The following is an 18,065-nucleotide window of genomic DNA, read 5'->3' as shown; positions in this document are numbered from 1 at the left end:
GGTTTATTACTTGAGATGTGCATCGCATGTGATTGTACCGAGCGTCGTAATTGTAGGAACAAAGCCTGAGTCTCTTTGCTATAATTCTGTAAACGTAACATTGGAAGGCTGTTAGGGCACAATATAAACAGAGTAGAGAGTGTCCCGGCCCTCTAAGCTTATTACAGGATTACGTGTAGGCAGGTCACTGCGTCAATAAATGCGAATAATCATGCGTTGCGTCATCCGATTTTGTCGACGAGGTTATAGAATATTATAGGTACTATTTTGTGCACGCGTTTTGCTAGGGATCAATCTTTTAAACGATTTATCTCTAAATTAAAACCAAGAAATTTTCCTGGAGATCGCCTAATATGTAAAAATAGTATTTTTCATTGTCACGCTAGTATGGTTTAACGCCATCGAATTTCTTTCTGTGGGGTAAAATGAAGGAAAATGTCTATAAAAGTAACGCCCGTACATTGGACGATATAAAGTGCTCAATTAACGCTACTTCGCTCTTGTATCAATGGAGTGTAAGAAACTATTGAGTTTTTAACCAATCAAAGCCAGCTATCAACTGCAGTCTTGTCGAAAAAATCTTGTCGCATCTGATGCACATTTGTTTAACGGAAGAGATACTCCTACAGCTTTGAGTACTGAAAACTTGGTGAAATTAAATGTTTTCTTTCTCAGTAATGAACAACTCTATATAATCTTGGAGTTATACATGCTCAATATTCCCTATTTCTGCAATACAATTTTCAGATTTAGTGAAACTAATAAATACTGTTACGGGTAATTATCAACACAAAATGGCTGCCAAAACTTCTGTTTATTAAAGCGGTTGCCCTAATATCTCAACCAGTTTTTTTAAGATGTTGGTGTGAAATTTTGCGTACAAATGTGTTTCATATTTGTGAACGAACCCCCTAATTTAGGCGTAATTAAAAAAAAATAACCAAATAAAATAAAAAATGACTTTAAAATAGAAATTAAAATAAGATATACTGTACATATATGCTGAAGGTATTTCAAAGACTGTACATGATGTTCATATGACATTCAGGAATGAATATGAAAAATAATCACTCAGAAATACTGATACTTGTGGAAATTGTGTAGAAAAAGGCTTTCAATGCACAAGATCGCCCTCGGTAGCGTAGTTGGTATAGCGCTGGCCTTCTATTCTCGAGGTTCCGGGATCGATCTCGGGCGAGGTCGATGGCATTTAAATGTGTTTAAATGCGACAGGCTCACGTCAGTAGATTTACTGATATGTAAAAGAACTCCTGCGGGACAAAATTCCGGCACACCGGCGACGCTGATTGTGAAGTATGGTTGAATGATGAAAAAGGTGAGGGGAAACGGGAGATCCCCGAGAAAAATCTCTCGCACCCGTTTTGTTCACTACAAATTCCTTCGCGACTCAGGGGGGGGGGGATCGAGCCCGGGCAGCCATGATAAAAAGCATAGAGGCTAACTACTCCGCCACAAAGGCAGCGCTTTATAGGACCACTTTCAAAAACGGGCTCTGTTTATTATGTTTGAAAATCTGGTTATCCTAAGGCTATACCTGGCAAAGTTTATCTTGTCTTAATAGCAATAAAACCAAGTTCCTTCAAATGAGGGTGGAGATTATAGGAAGGTTGTAAGTTTTCAGGATTCCTTTCAAAACTTTGTTATTGTACAGGCCACCGGAACTCAGTTTCTTGAAAGACAAGCTCAGTGACGGAAATACACAGTACGAAGAGAGATATTTTGTTATTTTATTTTGCGCTACAGAATGTATCAACTAGTCCCTTCCGCCACTGGATGGATGGCATCGCTCCACTCCCCCATCGCCATAACAATACAGACGAAGTAAGACATATCTCCTTTCTCTCTCCTTTCACAGTGAGACAAGATACATCACACAGACTTTAGTTAATGAAGAAGGGAATAATCGCTAGTTTCAATTGACTTATGGAACACCCCATATAACACATTTTCAAATTATGAGTACGGAGAATTTATGAATGGTCTGTAACAGAGTTTTCTTTGACGCAGAGTATGGTAAATTTTATCTTTTCAATTGCAATTTCTCGTACTGGGTGTGAATAAAAGGGCTTGAAATTGAGCCCCAGGTGGAATAACTGTAGGGGTTCACATACGGGATGTTAAATTCCGACCTGAATAAACAAAGAGAAATACTTAACGCTGATATAACAGTGAAATTATACCTCTGAAGTCTATAGCTGGAATACTCTAATTTGAATATTAAGCTCAGGTACCCAATGCGAGGAAAATTTAATTGGATAATAAATGGAAATTTTCGTGCGGATGTTCCTTTGCTATTCTCTACATCCAGGCACGGAAATTCACATACGTAGTATATCCCCTTGGCAACCATTAAATTCTCTCCCTCTCTCTCTCTGCTCTTCACCGACTCTTGGTGCAACATTTAATGAAAATACCGCGTAGTCAAAATTTAATCACTACAGCCACATGAAATTAAAGCATATGCACAATTATACGTTAATGAGGATTTCGCAGTACACAGGGCACGGCGTGATGTACACACAAAGGGAGAGCCGTGGCTTGTCAAACGCAAACTGTCGCTTGTAGACTTAACAGGAAAAAGTGGAGGGGAATACTATTACAAATTTTTCCAGTTTTGTTTGGATTAATTGAATACTTCAATCCTTTATAGAACTCTGTAACTATTTATGTCATGTTTTAAAGGTCAGTAACTGGATTTTCCAACAGAAAACAAGTTTATGGATTTGAGTTGGTTTACAGACTTAGCTTAGTGTCTGGTTGATTTCGAACTGATATAAGTTATCCGGCGGAAATATGTGAAGCTTATGTTGTTGATAACACTACCGTCACCATCAACGCTATAATCATCATATCATCTGTATCACAATTATCACCAGGACAGTTATGAAGATAATCATTATCACCATCGCCAAATCACTACAACTCTCGCAACCACCACGACAGTTATCACCATCACTGTTACAACTATCACCACCACTGCTACAACTATCACAACCACCACTAAAACTATCACAACCTCCGCTACAACAAAAAACCACAGCTACAACTATAAAAACCATAGCTACAACTGTCACACCCACCACTACAACAGGCAATACCACCGCTACAATTCTTAATACCACCTCTACAACTATTACAACTACCAATACAACTATTACATTTACTGCTACATTTATCACAATCTCCGCTACAACAATAAAGAACACAGCTAGAACTATAACAACCACAGCTACAACTGTCACACCCACCACTACAACTGGCAATACCACCGTTACAACGTTAATACCACCGCTACAACTATTACAACTACAAATACAACTATTACATTTACTGCTACAATTATCACAACCTCCGCTACAACAATAAAAACCACAGCTACAACTATGACAACCATAGCTACAATTGTCACACCCACCACTACAACAGGCAATACCACCGTTACAACTGTTAATACCACCGCTACAACTATTACAATTACCAATACAACTATTACAATTACTGGTACAATTATCACAACCTCCGCTACAACAATAAAAACACAGCTAAAACTATAACAACCATAGCTACAACTGTCACACCCACCACTACAACTGGCAATACCACCGTTACAACTGTTAATACCACCGCTACAACTGTTACAACTATCAATACAACTATTACATTTACTGCTACAATTATCACAACCTCCGTTACAACAATAAAAAACACAACTACAACTATAACAACCATAGCTACAATTGTCACACCCACCACTACAACTGGGAATACCACCGTTACAACTGTTAATACCACCGCTACAACTATTACAATTACCAATACAACTATTACATTTACTGCTACAATTATCACAACATCCGCTACAAAAATAAAAAAAAACACAGCTACAACTACTGTATAACAACCACAGCTACAACTGTCACACCCACCACTACAACTGGGAATACCACCGCTACAATTGTTAATACCACCGCTACAACTATTACAACTACCAATACAACTATTACATTTACTGCTACAATTATCACAACCTCCGCTACAACAATAAAGAAACACAGCTAGAACTATAACAACCACAGCTACAACTGTCACACCCACCACTACAACTGGCAATACCACCGCTACAACTGTTAATACTACCGCTACAACTATTACAACTGCCAATACAACTATTACATCCACTGCTACAGGATGTTCGTAGTTCGTTTCGCAGAATGCTTGTATGATCTGGGATTGGTTGATACAGTTAATTCTGGTCGTTATTGCGCCGGTGTTGAGGATGGTTTTCTATTACGCAGAAATCGCAAAATGACGGCACAGAAGACATTTGTTACAGATTCTAGGTACACTGGCCAGGATTTGAGCGTTGGATCTCCAAAATGTAAATCCGAGGCCCTAATTGTTTTCAATTGCAATACGCAATGAGCACATTTCAAGAGCAAAAGTATAGGTCTATTTCCACATATTTATCAGCTATACATTTTCGCTAACTGGCTTGACATGTAATGAGTTTTAGCCTATAAAGCGTAAACAACACTCTTGTGTGGCTCTCTTTTTAAGAATAATAACTTCAATTTTTCAACCAGAAAGTGTTGCGTTGTTTAATAACTGAAAATAGATATGCGATTAAGAGATTCTTTATTTCCTTACGCAGGATTATGAAAACAATCAAAATGAGACACTCATTAAATGTTAGTTGCAGTAATATTCACATTTGTGCTCTCTGCGAACTCTATGGAATAATATTTACTTACCTTCACTATCTCCTGTAGGTTTATATTTTTTTTATCAACAGTAATCTCACTAGAGGTTTTGATTTATCTAAAGAAAATTAAAACTCTAGTAGGATTTAATTGACTGTTACATGATTGGAAGAAGGTATATAAAGATTAGAAAAAATAAAGTACTCTAATACAATAAAATACTGATTGACTTACTGAAATTCTATTTCACTAATGTTAGCTTCACCAAAACGTTTGAACGGAGCCGCCATTTTCAGTTGACTGTCTATGCTATAAACAAATGACGATCGCAAAGCATGTTCTATAGTACCGTAAAGAAATTGCAGTTTGAAATGTTGGCAAACAAAGAAACAAATGCTAGGATAGTGATAAAAACAAACAAATGCTAGGGAAGCGATAAAATTGTGCGATAAGCAGCCATGATTGGTTGAAAGACGTCCTTTCGCACCGTTTTATTGGTCAAAAGTAGTATGACGTAGTAAAAGTGTAATAGTCGCAGAAAATTTTGTCATGTGTTTTGTGTTCTTTTCTCTGAATTACTTTATAGGCTAGCTTGTTTAATAAAATTAGTTGACTTTATGAAATCGATTGGCACATTTAATTAGTTGACTTAATAAAATTGGTTAACTTAATTAATTGGCTGATTTAATAAAATGGGTTGGCTTAATAATTGGCTGAATTATTTAATTTTCCGGCTTACGAAATTGTGCTACCTACTTAATTTGCCGTTTTACTTAAATGTCCAACTAATTTAATAATTGGCTTACTTACTTAATGAGCTGGTTTACTTCATTGGCCGGCTTATTAATGGTACGCTTACGTAATTGCCCTAAGTTATGTCGATGTTTTAAGATCTAGTTTCCAATGACACAATGAGAGACAACGTATGCCTATCCTAGACGTACACCTTTCTAAAAGAGTTTGTACCACGACAGAAGGCCTATGACTGATATTTCTATGGGCGAATTAAACCGTACTATACTTGTTCCGATCAGGAAGGAAAATGTTTTTGAAGTAGCTAGTTCGTATTACTTCCTTTTCCTTTGCATTTCCCAAGCTGCAACTGCAGACACTTGAATAAGTTATTTTGTCTCTCCGCAGAGTGGCTTGCGGTGTGGAGGGAAGCAGAGTGTGATCTGAAGTGGGAGCAGCTCCGAAACCAGTGTTGCCAACACATTAATTGTATCCCCGTCAGTCTAACACCTGGAAATCTGCCAGAATCCGTCAAAATTAAAAAAAAAAAAGACCCATTCAATATATCTATACAGGGTGATTCAAAATCTCTGCGACAAACTCTGAGGGGTGATAGATCTAACAATAAGGAACTCTTTTTGTTAAACAACCTATGTCTTTTGACACGTCGTTTTGAAATTACCATTGAAAATGTTTTTGCGAGGATGATGTTGATGTTTATTGACTTTACTGGCTTTGAGCCAGAGGCCGTTTTAGGGTCTTACACGCGCAGGATGCCCTCTCCAGCCATTGTACATAAATAACAATAAATATATATTTACATACTGTATATGTCACTATTTCTGGCATAAGTGCCAGTAGGTGTGTGAGTGCAGTGATTGGCATTTTATTTATTTTATTTTATTTTTTACTTTATTTTTTTGTTTTAATTATTTTGGTGTAGGCCTAATTTGTTAATTTGGGATGCTTAAGGAATGGTGAACGGGACAAGAGTTCGGGGTAAAAGATATCAGTTGATAGACAGCATTAAAGTATTATATGGGGAGATTAAGAGGAAAGCAAGAAAGGGAAATGCTGGGTTTGCAGTTAAAGACCTGCTCTTGGACAGAACACTGTGCATACATACATACATTTTTTTTATTTTTTTTTTTAAGTTTCCCCTTCCGGTGGCAGAAGCGTCTGAATCGTTATGGAGACTTTCATGGTGTGGTGTTATTTTATTCATCTGCCTCTCTGTTGCTGTCGTGTGTCCTCTCAGACAGTATTCAAATTTCCAATAGTGTTTGCGGTTTTGTTTGTGTGTTTTAGTTTGGTGGTGGGGGCTGGTGGTAGTTGTAGAGGAGTTTCTCCAGTGTTGTTCTGTTGTTTGTGTTCGGGGAATTTGCGAAGATGTGTTGAGTATATACGCGATTTACTGCCGAATGTGTGTATTTCCTATTTATGTTGTTTAGGTGTGTGAAGAGTGGCTTTGTTTTTGTCGGAGGATGTACAGTACGTGAATGTATGCGAATGTGTGCAATCCTGTTTGTTTGTTGAGATGTGTGTAAGAGACGAGAAGGTTGTTGTTTGTTTACGTTTAATGTCCAATACCGTTTCCTTTCAGTTCAGTCTAGTCATCAATTCAGAAAGAATGTCTACGCTTTTCCCGAGTTAAGGCTGGTTCACAATAAACCGGGAGCGAGAACCAGAATGAAAACGAGAAGCAGAGGACGTGAATATGAAAATTTTTGATTCACAATAAACCGAGAACGTAGACGACTATGCATATCGATATGTATGTCAATAACGATATGTAAAGTCGATATTACGCATTCTGATGTTATTTGTGTGTAATAGACCAATGGTGTTCTCTCATGAGTACAAGGCAGCCAACATAAACACAGGTTAACCAACTTCGAAATTTCAACTGAAACATTTCATTAGGTACGGTACTATAAATATGCCCATGCATCTTTATTATCACAACCTATTTTAAGTCTACCATAACGTAAAATAATTAGAGAAGAAACATTTGTAATAGAACGAAAATGAACACAACAGTAGTTATTGAATTGAAGCGTGAATATGTAGTGCGTAATACAACCAATACAGTAATAAAATATGATTCGCTTCCGATCGGTGTTCAAAGATGCAGCTATTGAAAACCACGTATTCGCCTTCATTTTCTCATGTTTATACGAGGCACGCCGCTTATCGTAAATGTGAGGATTTCAATATTAGAATCTCATGGAATAAAACTTGCTCCATGATGCACAGCACAGAACAAAATAATGCATAGGTTATGTCACGGTCTTCTTGCTACAAAATATACGACGACAAAATAGCTTCTAGATGGCAATAGAATGAATCTAGTGGGCTGTGATCGGAAACGTGAACGCCAAAGTTGAAATTGGCCAACTCTCCGTTCCCGATCCCGGGCTCCGGCAAGCTTTTCGTTAATTGTGGATGCTCACATTTAAATGTGTACATTTTAACAATTTTACCGTTTTCGTTTTCGTTCCGATTCTCGTTTCCGGTTTATTGTGAACCAACCTTCAGCCGACAAGGTAATGTGTTATGGGGAGGCTCGCGGAAACGGAAGAAGAGCTCTCCACATGTACCAACAACAGTTTCAAAACAGAAATCACCCTCACCACACAATGTTTGCTCGACTTTATCAGCGCCTTCGAGACGATGGGTCTCTTCGTCTCCGGCGCATTGGTGGAAGACCGCGTAGACATCCATTCTCAATTGATGATAACACTGAACTGAAAGGAAAAGGTATTGAACATTAAAGGGCGTACTGGAATTGGTTCCCAAATCTGTGAATTGGTTCTCAGTTCGTCCCAGATCTATACTCTAATTGGTTCCAGGTTGATTTCTTCTGTGTACTACAATTGGTTCCCGCATTAGACCAAGCCAGAAAAAAAATCCCTTCTTACTTTATACAGATTTAGGCCTAGGGCTGTCAACTACTGTCTACGGTAAAAATGTTTTGTGCTTGGCGGACAGGCTGCGTCGAGTAACTTCATAATATTATTTAAAGTTGAAGTATCACAAGTGTCGTTATTATGTTCGACGTTGCATTTCATTATAATATCTGAATCAGAAAGTTGCACGAAATACTTACGTCCTCTTTTAACACAAGTATATCTTTCCACACCGCCAGATAATGTTTTCTGAAAACCGAACTTGTGATCATTAACCATTAAGAGTTCCTTCCTCTTTTCACTGAACATAGTAGTGAAATCCATGCTGTCCTGTACTTCCACTGTCACTACTCACTAAAACTTACGATCGGTATTTGTATTTTTACGCAGATGGAGCTACGGGTCTGATTGATTATAGGTGGCATTATAGGCAGTAACAACTACCTTATTCCCGTTGTTAATATTTGAACACTGTCACTACTTTGCTACATGATCGATAAACATCACCTTTCCATACAGCCTTGGAACCTACTGCCGTTGTTGATATTTGAAATTGGGGAACCTACTCACGTTGTTGATATTTGAAATTGGGGAACTTACTCCCGTTGTTGATATTTGAAATTGGGGAACCTACTCCCGTTGTTGATATTTGAAATTGGGGAACCTACTCCCGTTGTTGATATTTGAAATTGGGGAACCCACTCCCTTTGTTGATATTTGAAATTGGGGAACCTACTCACGTTGTTGATATTTGAAATTGGGGAACCTACTCCCGTTGTTGATATTTGAAATTGGGGAACCTACTCACGTTGTTGATATTTGAAATTGGGGAACCTACTCACGTTGTTGATATTTGAAATTGGGGAACCTACTCACGTTGTTGATATTTGAAATTGGGGAACCTACTCACGTTGTTGATATTTGAAATTGGGGAACCTACTCACGTTGTTGATATTTGAAATTGGGGAACCTACTCACGTTGTTGATATTTGAAATTGGGGAACCTACTCACGTTGTTGATATTTGAAATTGGGGAACCTACTCACGTTGTTGATATTTGAAATTGGGGAACCTACTCCCGTTGTTGATATTTGAAATTGGGGAACCTACTCCCGTTGTTGATATTTGAAATTGGGAAACCTACTCACATTGTTGATATTTGAAATTGGGGAACCTACTCACGTTGTTGATATTTGAAATTGGGGAACCTACTCACGTTGTTGATATTTGAAATTGGGGAACCTACTCACGTTGTTGATATTTGAAATTGGGGAACCTACTCACGTTGTTGATATTTGAAATTGGGGAACCTACTCACGTTGTTGATATTTGAAATTGGGGAACCTACTCACGTTGTTGATATTTGAAATTGGGGAACCTACTCACGTTGTTGATATTTGAAATTGGGGAACCTACTCACGTTGTTGATATTTGAAATTGGGGAACCTACTCACGTTGTTGATATTTTGTTTGGGAACCAACTGAAGAACAGCAACATTAAATGTAAACAAACAACAACCTTCTCTTCTCTTATAAACATCTCAATGAACAAACAGGGGTACACACATTTGCATACATACATGACGTACGCCCGCGCAAAAACATTTTCAGTGGTAACTTCGAAACGACGCGTCAAAAGACATAGGTTGTTTGACAAAAAGGGTTCCTTATTATTAGATCTATCACCCCTCAGAGTTTGTCGCAGAGGTTTTGAATCACCCTGTATACAAATAAAAGCAAATATTAACGTAACTTCCTTACCAATCTTGAGTAAAATAATAGTCTAATAATTCATCCACATCATCTGGCTCTAGTTCTGCAGTTGATGTGCTGGGTTGGTCTACGCTGACCCAAAAATTAAACAATTAAAAATGACAGCAGCTAAAAAGTCGAAATACGATGTAAATCGTAATTTCCGCCAGAAAATACGTTACCCGTCAAAGTTATTCTTTTCCCGTCCCCTACATTGAATTCCGTCAATTTTGACTGAATTTCCGTCCAGTTGGCAACACTGTCCGACACGAACAGCAAAACTAGAGATAACATAAACACTAGGATAAGCTGGTTAATATTGACAAGGGTGGTAATAGACAAACAGCTGGGTGTTGTAATAGGTAAGGTAACTAACTCTTGACGAAGAGGGACAACAGTTCCGATCTGCGGAAACGGTAGACGGTTGCAGTTCGACTAGCTTTCTCGTATACTTGTGGGACATACACGGAGCGACAGTTCAGTACCTGGAGCAGAATTATAAATTTGGCAGGAGGAGAAACAATTGATTTTGTGCTGGAATTTTATTTGAAAATAAGATAATTTAATATTTCAGAAGCTTATGGTATTAGCCTAACTAGGTATGTCTTAATTCCATTTCTTGGATCAGCACTCTTCCAGTTTCATTGCAGTCAGACCTGAAACAAGGATGTGAACAATCATTGCTAGTGTGTTTAATAATAAACATAATATTGATGAACTTGGAAAGCATGTTGAAAATATTCAGACTGTCAATGTTAATACAGTGTAATACAATATAATATTTGTTTTTATTCAGTCTTATGACAAATCAATTATTAAAAACAATGACATATATTTCATAACATGTAGTCATTGAGTTTTATATAAAGTAGGTTACGAACGTTTTCGCCCATTCAGGCATCTTCAGGTTCATGTATACAATATCTCATTATAGTCTATGATGAATACAATAGTAGTTGATGAGATGGACTGTTTAAAATTAACCATGATATATATAAAATGTACAAGTGTATGGATAATTAAAATGTAATCATGTTACAAGGTCATAAAAGGTCGACTCGCGTCCACGTAAGTATGTTCACATAATTAGTATATTTCAATACTTTAAAAATATCTTCAAAATTTTGACATGAAAGTTTTCATTACAGAATAACACTACTTCATATTATAATGATACATCATAACAGCCTGTGCAGTTGCCACGTTTTAATGACGTGAGTACATTTGATAATTCAATTCAATCACATTCTCAAGTTTGAAGGTTTTCTTTTCTTTTTCTCTTTCATAATATATATTTCAGATGCAATTCATCATTTTAATGGATTCTACAAAACAAGATCTACATACTAAGTATTATGAAGTTTAAAATGAACACTACAAACGTGTTCACAATTTCCACATGATTACATTTTAATTATCCATACACTTGTACATTATATATATATATATATATATATATATATATATATATATATATATATCATGGTTAATTTTAAACAGTCCATCTCATCGACTACTATTGTATTTATCATAGACTATAATGAGATATTGTATACATGAACCTGAAGATTCTTGAATGGGCGAAAACGTTCGTAACCTACTTCATATAAAACTCAATGACTACATGTTATGAAATATGTCATTGTTTTTAATAATTGACTTGTCATAAGACTGAATAAAAACAAATATTATATTGTATTACACTGTATAATATTGATGACTAAAAATACATTAGAAATGTGGTCATTAGAAAATAAGTGAACATAACAAGAAGTCTTATTGATGATGTAGAAATTTATTAGGAGAAATGGATGGAAAGCTTTCAAGTCAGTAGGTATGAAGATAGTAGGTTTAAAAGAGAAAAGTCTAAAACCACGAAAGTCCGACGAAAAAGAGATACACAACAAGGAGGTCTAACGCGTCAGCATGTCTAAATGTAAGTTATGTCTAACATAATATAATAACTAGATCAATATGAAACATTTTGGAAGCAACAATAGATGCCAAAGGACGACAAACTCAATCAAAGGATTTTTCTTTAGTCAACTGTCCGAAGACAGATCTGAACCAACATGACATCACTTATGAGGCAAGTAGGCCAGGAGGTAATACTGTAGGGTAGGGTGGCCAGTTCCTTTCCCTCCATTGCATACATCGCCGATTAGATACATATTCCACTAATCAGATTTATACAAACAGTTGTTTTTCCTTTGACACATATCGTCAAGTGAGATGTACTGCCTGATAATAGATGTACATATCAGCCAGTATCTCAATCAGACGTAGCATTGTAAATTTCGAAGAATGATAGTGAGGCACTAGCTGTGAATTACGTTCGGTGATGCGATGTAGCGAAAACTGTAAAGCGGCTGAAATCCGCCATATTGCTCTCTGGTGTGTTTTTTTTTACACGACAACTCCTGCCCATACTGCACAGCGTACTATATCCGAGCTGCAAAATTTTAACTGGGAAGTATTTGGTCACGCTCCATACAGCCCTGATCTAGCGCCTAATGATTACAACCTTTTAATACATATGAAGAAGTGGCTTGCATTCCAGCTTGCATGATGGCCAAGACTTGTAATCCAGCGTCGTAGGTAGGCTTCAGTCACAGACGGGAGACTTTTAGGACAGCGGTATTATAAATCTCGTTAAACTCTCTGATAAGTGTCACAATTTAGCCGGAAGCCATTTATAAAAATGGATGAAAGTTTATAGCTTCAAACTGTTGTAAACAAATCCTGTAATCATATTGCAATTTGGTCCACACCTGTGGAATAACGGTGGCCAGATTTAAGACGGCGCTTATTCCGTCGGATCCCGGCCAACTAGTCACTCATTACGAGTGCACCTCAGCACATGTGTGGACTTCGGCCCTAGGTTCATAGATATCTATGACGTAGTGCAGAGGGCGGCCACTAGAGGGAACCTAAGATTTGGAACTTAAAACTGAGACGATTCTTCCGACGCCGGGGTGGAATCCGGTGTGGCTTAGTGGATAAAGCGTCAGCACGTAGAGCTGAAAACCCGGGTTCAAATCCCGGCGCCGGAGAAAATTTTTCTCCGTTCCATTACTCTTTCATCGCAGGTGGCCCGGGTCCGATTCCCGGTCGGGGCAAATGCTGGGTAACTTTCTGTGATAGATAGGTAGATAGATAGATAGATAGATAGATAGATAGATAGATAGATAGATAGATAGATAGATAGATAGATAGATAGATAGATAGATAGATAGATAGATAGATAGATAGATGGATGGATGGATGGATGGATGGATGGATGGATGGATGGATGGATGGATGGATGGATGGATGGATGGATGGATGGATGGATGGATGGATGGATGGATGGATGGATGGATGGATGGATGGATAGTTTATTTTGCAAAAACATGTGGAACATGTATGGCATCGTCATATACAATTAAAAATACATGATATCTTACAATGAATACAAATTAAGATACATGAATATTAAAAAACTCATCGACATCATACAATGGATTTGCCAATAATATAGTCCTAATTCGTGCTGGACCCCGGAATCATTTCACCGGCATTATCACCTTCATCTCATTCAGACGCTAAATAACCGAAGATGTTGATAAAGCATCGTAAAATAACCTGCTAAAATAAATAAATAAATAAATAAATATATATATATATATATATATATATATATATATATATATTGCAATTTGTGTCATGAAACGGAAGTTACTTCATAAATAACTCTTGTTAATTTTAGATAATTTTTTCAGTATTTTGTCAAGTTTTTGGAGCAGTTTTTACAGGCAATTTTAGCAATTTTTTAAGTCGTTAAAATCCCTGCCCTGCTGATAATGACTGAGAGCCTCACAAACCCTTTTCATGGATAGTGGAAATACGGAATTTAATCTGGCATTACTCTCGACTGTGCTTGAGATACATACAAGGATTATCACATTCTTTCGCAGCATTGAAGTGGCACATGTTGTTATATGTTACTCCATCGCTGCCACAAACTGGATCAAAATAATCTGGACAATGTTCTTCACACGTGCTTGTAGCTTCAGCCATCATGGTCGCTAAGCAGACTGGAATTATACAGACCGTAGTTTAAATACTGCGAAAAAAGTAGGTCCTCAATAATGGATATTGGATTATTGTGGAAGATACATACTGTTCTCCAACCACGAGATTAACCGTGAAAGGAATGTGCTTACTATTGCGTCATCTATTGGAGCGAAGTAGATAGATAATATTACCGTTATAACGTCTGTTTAAAAACATGCGCTCTCCTGCATATGTTATTTCCTGTGTGGAGGGACTAAAAGACCAGGAGATTAACCGTTATCTAATTTTGTAACTAGGGTAGTATAAATATGTGTGTATTAGTGTTATCGTTTGTGCTTTGAGAGTTAGCCAATGGAGATGCGTGTACCCACGTGTGTGACCTTATGACATTTTATGACATCAACATTCATTCACAGCATCACCCCGCTGCGTCTAATTCCCCTGAGACTTTCTCCTGGTTGAAGTACAGTAGAAAAAGTACAAAGTTCAATGTTTCACTCATGCAAAGTTTGCGAGAATTGTAACAAGAAAATACCACATAGTAATATTGCAACTTTATGCTGTAAGAACATACACAGTGGGCCGAAAAAAAAGGCACAGATTTTAAATGGTTATATTCCAGTAGCTAATGATATCACTTGAAAGTTTCACAGGCAAATTTCACAGTTCTTGTACACCGGGAAAGTACTGTAATATTTAATTTTTAACATTTATTAAACATTATTTTTTGTAAAGCAGTGCAAAATCGATCGTTTATGTCGAACTGAGTATTATGATCTTACGAGCTCAGCAGGCTAAACCGTTTGTTGTGGTGAAGATAATGCAGCGGCAACTGAAGTTATCTCGAAAACTGTGTGCCGGGAACTGATCCCTTTTCATACGTATACACACACATAGACTACTGCAATTCTATAAAATTGGTTATATGTGCATTGGTTTTGGAGGTGACTGTCCATCCGAGTCCACTAGGACAATCGGGAATGTATGTTTACTCTTATGTCTCACCCATTCCAGCTGCGGTTTGCTTGCGACACGAAGATGATAACTAGGGACCGGATTTTTATGTAATATCACGATGTAAAATATGTACATATTTATGGTAAGAAAAATAAGCTGAATATGTATCAAAATATGTGAAATCATGAAAATATTTAATATTAATATCTGGCTGGTATAGGATAGGTAAGACTCTCCAGTTGTGATTTCATAGAGCACCCGACTTTTTTACCGCACACTTGAAACATTATTATTTTTCCATCTGTAGTGAAATCTTCATCCATCGCAATCCATGATTTTATTTTTGTCGTCAGGGTTGAAGATACAGGGGTAATTTTAGTTAGGTAAAAGCAGTAGATAAACTCACTTGCACTTTGTACTATAAGTACTAAAACTAGAGAACTGAGTGAAATGAATGACAACATTACTGAAAGCACTGTTTCGCTTTACTGGATTAGGAGAGAATGAGAGGAGATGTGGGACACATACATTTTAGCTGCTCCCTGTAAGAAACAAATTACCTACTAAAATCTCAAACTATAGGCATTTACAAACTGTTGTTTGAAAAGTGACATTCCTGTCTCATTCAGAATGTTAGGATTATTCCAGCCGAGAACCATACTTTCTAATTGCTCGGAAAATCCCGTTTCCGTATAGGTCTACAAAATTTAAAGTAAAGGGGTCAAGCAATAACCTGAAAAGCTATTTATTTTAATCTTTCAACATCTTTCCAGTTTATTTCTTTACTTCAGCTTCTTTTCAAAAGTCGGCTACTTTATTGCGGCTCATGCCAGACTTGACACGGGTTTTCCCTGGAAGGATTAGGAAGAGGGTGGGTAAAGTTGCAAATTGCATGGGAACGGCTTGTTAAGACGTGTGCAGAACAATTATAGTTCGAGATAAATCATGTCGTCCTCGTTCCACTCCACCGCATGAAGACAACGCTACTTTCTGAGTGATTTTTACAATATAAGGTAGTTGTATGAGGAAGTTTGCCTTTTGTTCACTCATATTGGGTGGTATGGGGTGAGTGCCTCTCTTACTTCCTGGAACTGAGAATGTTATGTTTCGTCCCGAAATATATCCTTTCTTGGGTAGGTAAAAAGGCTTTTTAAATCTGCGTATTTCAAATTGTAAACTTTCCCAGCAGAAGTTTTTTTTTTTTTCCTTTTAGAGATGTAAACATGAATAAAACCCCTAAATATGTAGATTTATGTAATATCAAGCCATAATATGTAATGTGGGGTAAATATGTAAAAATATGTAGTATCAAATTTTAATATATTAATGGTAATTACAAGATTCGCAAAGATTTGTTATTTACTGTATATACGATTAGGTTGAAAGGAATATGTAATTACATAAAAATCCGGTTCCTAATGATAACCGACTTTGCAGCTATGAGTAACTTGCTCTGGAGTTCTGATTAACAATAACAAATCCATCTGCCGAAATCGATGGCATCCACTGTAGAAGTCCCTGTCCTACCCTGAGTCGTTGTAAACAACACGACTTGTAGAACACGCGACGTAGTTAACTTCATAGGTTCGGTGTCCGAACTTCCATCCCTAATTATAGCTTATCAATCTGTATTTGTAACTTAAAATAAATATATTGTGATTATGAATTAAAATAATGATTTTAAACATCTTGTATAGTTATTAAGAATTAACTTATGTCAAATATAAAATAACATTTTAATAATATGTATCGTTATCAGGTTGAAATAATCTTGAAATGTGTTTAAGTATGTACAGCAATATAATACGTACCAATTGTGACTAGAAAGAGTATCATGTTGTTATTCTTTGCTGAACGTACGGACTAGATTGTGCCTTTTTTTCTTTAGCCTACATTATATCAATGCAGTAAGGAATATTGCTGATTTTATTAATAAGTTACAGTTTTTATACAATCATAAAACGATTAGAACAGAATACCCATTTCAATTTGTCGCTTTGAGCCATTATTCTTGCGAAATTCGTTTGGATTTCGTAACACATGACGCGAATATAGTCACATAAAAATTAATAGAAATTAATTGAAGAATGCATGCAAGATATTATACAGAGCATTTGTAAAGTACCTGCACTTAAAATTCTAAAGTTGATTGCATGAAATACATTAGGCGAAATAAATACTGTTTATTACTACGTACACAGGGTGTTAAAAATAGTGTAATATTTTGAGGGGTGGTAGTACGCATTACAACACGAAAAAAAGTCAAATAAACATGAGCCCTAAAATTAATAGTTTTTTTTTTAAGAAAAACGTACTTTAAAATTCGAGTATTGGTGACAGGTCAATAGGACCAGAATTCTATCCCGTAGGTCAGGGCTTGCCAAACTACGGCCCGTGGGCCGGATCAGGCCCGCGAGCTACTTTTGTTCGGCCCATTTACTAATTTGAAAAGAAATTAAAAGTTAATAAAAGAATTAAAAGAAGATTAATTTATTGACGAACTTCGATCGATGAAATCAAATTAGAGGTCCAGATTGTTAAACAAATTGCTCGTATATTGCGGTAACAATGATGTTGGTACAATACAGGCTACTGGTTGCAAGCATTCAGCCGCCAGGGGACCGTGGGTTGTCCAGCCCAAGAGCGAAGTGTGGCAACAGAGCAACCAGGGATTGCACCGCTGTAAGCTGACAATTTTAGCGACTTCTTTCGATACACACTCACACATATTAGAGCAGTGGAAATGTGAAGTGGTAAATACATTATCCAGTTAAGAATAGTATTAGCACTCTGAGTTAATCCACAAGAATTTACTAGTAGTTCTTACAGCGTACATTAATTATCGCAGGGAAAGAAAAAAGAAAAGAGAAAATGGACAGTGAATTTTCTGTGTTTAAACAACAACGGAGTTGGAACTATTTTATGATTCAAACTGGAA

Source organism: Periplaneta americana, chromosome 6, assembly GCF_040183065.1.
Source record: "Periplaneta americana isolate PAMFEO1 chromosome 6, P.americana_PAMFEO1_priV1, whole genome shotgun sequence".
In the NCBI taxonomy this organism is placed as follows: domain Eukaryota; kingdom Metazoa; phylum Arthropoda; class Insecta; order Blattodea; family Blattidae; genus Periplaneta; species Periplaneta americana.
The sequence above is the reverse complement of the archived record's forward strand: the minus strand, read 5'-3'. Positions refer to the sequence as shown.